Below are 4,867 nucleotides of genomic sequence, written 5' to 3'. Positions count from 1 at the left end.
GAAAATTGGATGTGGAGAGAGAAACCATCTAGAGAAATGAGAAGCCAAAAGTCAACAGAACACATAAGAGAAAGGACAACATGCTGCCATATGCATTGCCATGTGAAGAAAAGTCAAAGAGTGCTGGCCGTCCAGAAAATACCGACTTTTAGTTTCCTGGCTTCTAAAGCAAATACCACTCGATGGGTTGCCTTTAAACAATGGGAATTTGTTGGCTCTCGGTTTTGAGGCTATGAGAAGTCCAAAATCAAGGCATCATTGAGGCAATGCGTTCTCCCAGAAGACTATGCGTTCTGGGGCTGGCTGCCAACGATCCTTGGTCTTTGGCTTTTCTGACACATGGCAATGTACATGGTGGTCTCTCCTGGCTTCTCCTTTCTCTTCTGGGTTCTGTTGACTTTCAGTTTCTGGCTGTTCCCTCTGGCTTCTGTCTCTGTGACCTTCCCTATGAGGCCTGGGGTAATAGGATTAAGACCCATCCTGATTCAGCTGGGACATACCTTAAATGAAGTTTCCTCATCAAAAGATTCTATTTACAAGGATTCATACCACAGGAATGGATTAACTTTAAGAACATGTTTTCCTGGGGTACATAGCTCCAAACCACCAAATCAACCTGGGGAGAATGCAAGCTTTTAGCCTTTGAAACCACTAAATCCTGGAGCCAATAAATTCTTTTTGTTAAACTAACCCATTATACAGTATTTGTTTTAGCACCAAAAAGATGGCTGCAAAACCATCTCCTCAGCCCTCAGGCTTTCCTTACAATGTGATCTTAACACTTGTCCCATTAAAAGCTGGGATCCACAATGTGATCTTAACACTTGTCCCATTAAAAGCTGGGATCCACGTCCTCTCTCCTTGAAACTGGCTGGGGCTTTGTGACTGGTTCAGTTAATAGAGGACAGTGGATGTAATGGCTATGGGACTTTCAGGGTGGTTGATGACAATGCCTTGCATCCCCTGTGATGTTCACTCTTGAAACTCAGCCACGGTGCTGTGAGGAAGCCCAGTGAGCCCCATGGAGCCATCACGTGGTGTTCCTGCAGAAGGCCGGGGTCCACCACCAGACGTCAGAGTGATGAGGCTTCGGATGGCCCCAGCCCTTAGCTGTCAACTCACCTCCACTCAGAGTTCTCAGCTGAAGCCCCAGGCAGCATGGAACACAGACATGCCATCCTGTCTGGATTCCTGAGCCACTGAATCCATGAGAATAATGAGATGGCTGTTGTTTTATGCACTGAGCTTTGGTTTGTTACACAGCAATAGTAACTAGAACAGTCACTTTGTGGACTCAACAGAATACAGAGGCCAAGAGCGGTAAAGCCAGAAACTTAGCCTTTCTCACCCCTATCTCCTAAAGTACTGGAAAAACTCATTTCACTTTAAAAAGTAGTAGCAGGGAGGATGGTTTGGGTGTTCTTTTTTTACTTTTATTTTTTATTCTTATTCTGATTCTTTCTGATGTAAGGAAAATGTTCAGAAATAGATTGTGGTGATGAACGCATAACTATATGATCGTACTGTGAACAGTTGATTGTATACCATGGATGATTGTATGGTATGTGAATGCATTTCAATAAAACTGAATTAAAAAAAGAAAAGTAGTAGCAGTCAGATGTGGCCCTCTCTCTCTAGCTAAGCCAACTCAGCAGGTAAACTCATTGCCCTCCCCTCTATGTGGGACCCGACTCCCAGGTGTGTGAATCTCCCTGGCAACGCAGGCTATGACTCCCATCTATGAGCCTGGACCCGACATCCTGGGATTGAGAACATCTTGACCAAAAGGGGGATGTGAAATGAAACAAAATAAAGTTTCATTGGCTGAGAGATTTCAAATGGAGTCGAGAGGTCACTCTGGTGGACACTCTTATGCACTGTGTAGATAACCGTTTTAGGTTTCAAGGTATTGGAATAGCTAGAAGTAAATACCTGAAACTATCAAACTGCAACCCAGTAGCTTTGACTCTTGAAGACAAATGTATGACAATGTAGCTTACAAGGGGTGGCAGTGTGATTGTGAAAACCTTGGGATCACACTCCCTTTATCCAGTGTGCGGATGGATGAGTAGAAAAATAGGGACAAAAACTAAATGAAAAATAGGGTGGGATGGGGAGATGATTTGGGTGTTCTTTTTTACTTTTATTTTTTATTTCTATTTTTTCTTTTCTGGGGTAAGGAAAATGTTAAAAAAAATAGATTGTGGTGATGAATGTACAACTATATGATGGTACTGTGAACAGTTGATTGTACACACAGATGATTGTATGATATGTGAATATATCTCAGTAAAACTGAATTTTTAAAAAAAGTAGCAGCAGAAGAGGATGAAGGTTGAATTCCACCTAAAATTTTAAGAAAAAAGGGAATAAGTAACAAAATAACATTCCTACAAATGTGCCAGAAAAAACATGTGAACAAAATAGATGAATGCTGTGACCTAGTATTTCAAAACAAAATTAGAGAAATTAAGAAAATAATAGAAGTTATGAAACAACATAAATGAAATTAAACTCAGATAAACTGATAAAAAGAATTCACCTGGGAAAATTAAAAAAGAATGAGAGGAAAAAAAAGGTGGGATATAGATACAAAAGATAGAAACAGAAGATTCAACATACATATTTAGGAGTCCCTGAAGAAAAAAACAAAACAATGAAAGAAAACTAATACTAAAAACTATAATTCAAGGAAATGTTCCTCAAATAAAATGTGACTTGAAATTATATATTGAAGAGGCACACTGCACACCTGAGAAAATCAAGCCTGAGACATAAGTCTAGTATGGACTTTACGGGAAAAGAGGGGAAAGGAAATGGGGGCATCCAAACAAAAAGACAATTCCCTTATAAGGGAAAGAAAAACAAATTGCCATCAGACTTGTCAACAGCAATGCTTTTATGGCAGAAGACAATAATTTCAGGAAATATGAACCAAGGATTTTATATGGAGAGAAATTTACCTTCAAGTATAAAAGCCAAAGACAAACATGAACATGGAAAAATCCAAGGAATTTTGTTCTCTTGAGCCTTTCAGAGAAATCTACTAAAGATTAAGCTTAAGAAACCCAAAAAGATTGGTGAATCATTAACATAAATTCTTGTGAAGTAACAGAAAGAATGGTAGAATCAGAATATCACCATTTGGCAGCCCCTACTAAATTAAAGAATCTAGACAATGATCACCAGTAGCTGCTAATATCACAAAAAGGGAGATAATCAGACATTGTGTGTCTCCTGATGGGAGCACAAAATATCATCTATTAAATAGTCATGGAAGAAGGAGAAAAAGAAAAAGGAGGAGGAGGAGGAGAAAGAGGAGGGGGAGAAGAAATGAATCTCAATCCAATCAATTGTATAATCTAACTACAATTTTAAGGACATACAAAAGACAGATGAACATGTTAAAATGATACCACCACCACAAACACAATTCAACCTGTGGAAAACACTACAAGCATAAGACCCGTTTTTCAGCAACCTCCACCAAATAAAAATTGCAAGAAAAAAAAGAGAAGAGATGGAGGAGAAATTTATAGATTAAAAAAAATTGAAGGAAAAAAAGAGAAACTTCAGAGATGTATTAACCAAATGGACTTTATTTAGATCTTGAGTCAAGCAAACCATGTGTTCCTTTTTTTTAAATTTATAAACTAACTGGTGAAATATAAACTGATGACATAGTTGATGATTTAAGGAACTACTGTTAATTCTTTTAGGTGTGATAATGGTATTGTGGTAGTTTTTGTAAAAAAGAGTCCTTTTCACATTTTTATTAGAACATTTCAAAAAAAAAATAATTAAAAAAAAATGACAAAGAAAGGAAAGGCCCCAGGTCTGGTTAATTCTGTGAGGAAAACCCCTGTCAGGTTAGTTAGCCTAGACTGCCATAACCCTGCTGACGCAGCTCAGCTCAATTCCAGGTTCTCCCACATAGATCTCTTAACCAGAATTTTTATAATGAAGAGAGTTCTTTGAAGAACACATTTTCTGAAGGAAACGAGATCGTTTTCTAAAGGAATGATATTCTGAGTTCTCCTACAATTTAAGACAGACTGTCTAAAACCCTCAGTCTAGGACAACAGCTATTAGCGACTGACAGCATTTTAAGTGCTGGGGCATGTAAGACAATCTTCTATCAGAGGGTGAAATAAAGTCTTAATTTAAAGTTTGGGATACAGAACATGCAATTGGACTTTCACTCAAACTGTTACTGAGCTCTGTCCGTTTGATCACCTTAGCCAGGCAGAAGAACTAGGAAAGGAGCAGTGACTTCATGTTGGAGTTCCTTGGCGTGCTCGTTTGCATGCTGCACGTTGAGTTGAACACCTCAGGTATCCCCTCACATACGCTCGGCCCACCTGACTCCCAGCCATCGCCAAGGCAACAAGCTCCACAGGGATGCTTAACTCAACTCGGCTCTGTACTTTCACTGATCTGCTGCAGCCCCCTCTGCAGCCCCCGTGGGAGCGGCCTGAAGAAATCCACTCAGCCTTCACAACTGAATGGGAAAGTTTAAACCCTATAGGGCAACATTTTGCCAATGGAACACGGGAGCTGGTGGGTAAAATTTCCCCGGGTTCCATCCCTCGGGAGCACAATTCTGAGGCACATTCAGATGCTCTACTCAGAAGGCCGTGGCCGAGTCGAGAATTAGTTTTCCACAGCAGGGTCCGACTTGCTAGTGCATCCTTAGACTTGGTCTTCTCTCTTTTCCTGTTTTACTTTCTTCAATCCTATTCATCAGGATCTTTTCCAAAAATAAGCTACCTGGATAAAAGAAAAAAAAAGGGTCCTTGTGCCTTAGAGTTACATACTGACACGCTTACAGATGAAATGATACGTATGATGTGTGGAGTTTCTTTCC

Source organism: Choloepus didactylus, chromosome 15 (assembly GCF_015220235.1).
Source record: "Choloepus didactylus isolate mChoDid1 chromosome 15, mChoDid1.pri, whole genome shotgun sequence".
Taxonomy (NCBI): domain Eukaryota; kingdom Metazoa; phylum Chordata; class Mammalia; order Pilosa; family Megalonychidae; genus Choloepus; species Choloepus didactylus.
This window is presented reverse-complemented; position numbering follows the sequence as displayed.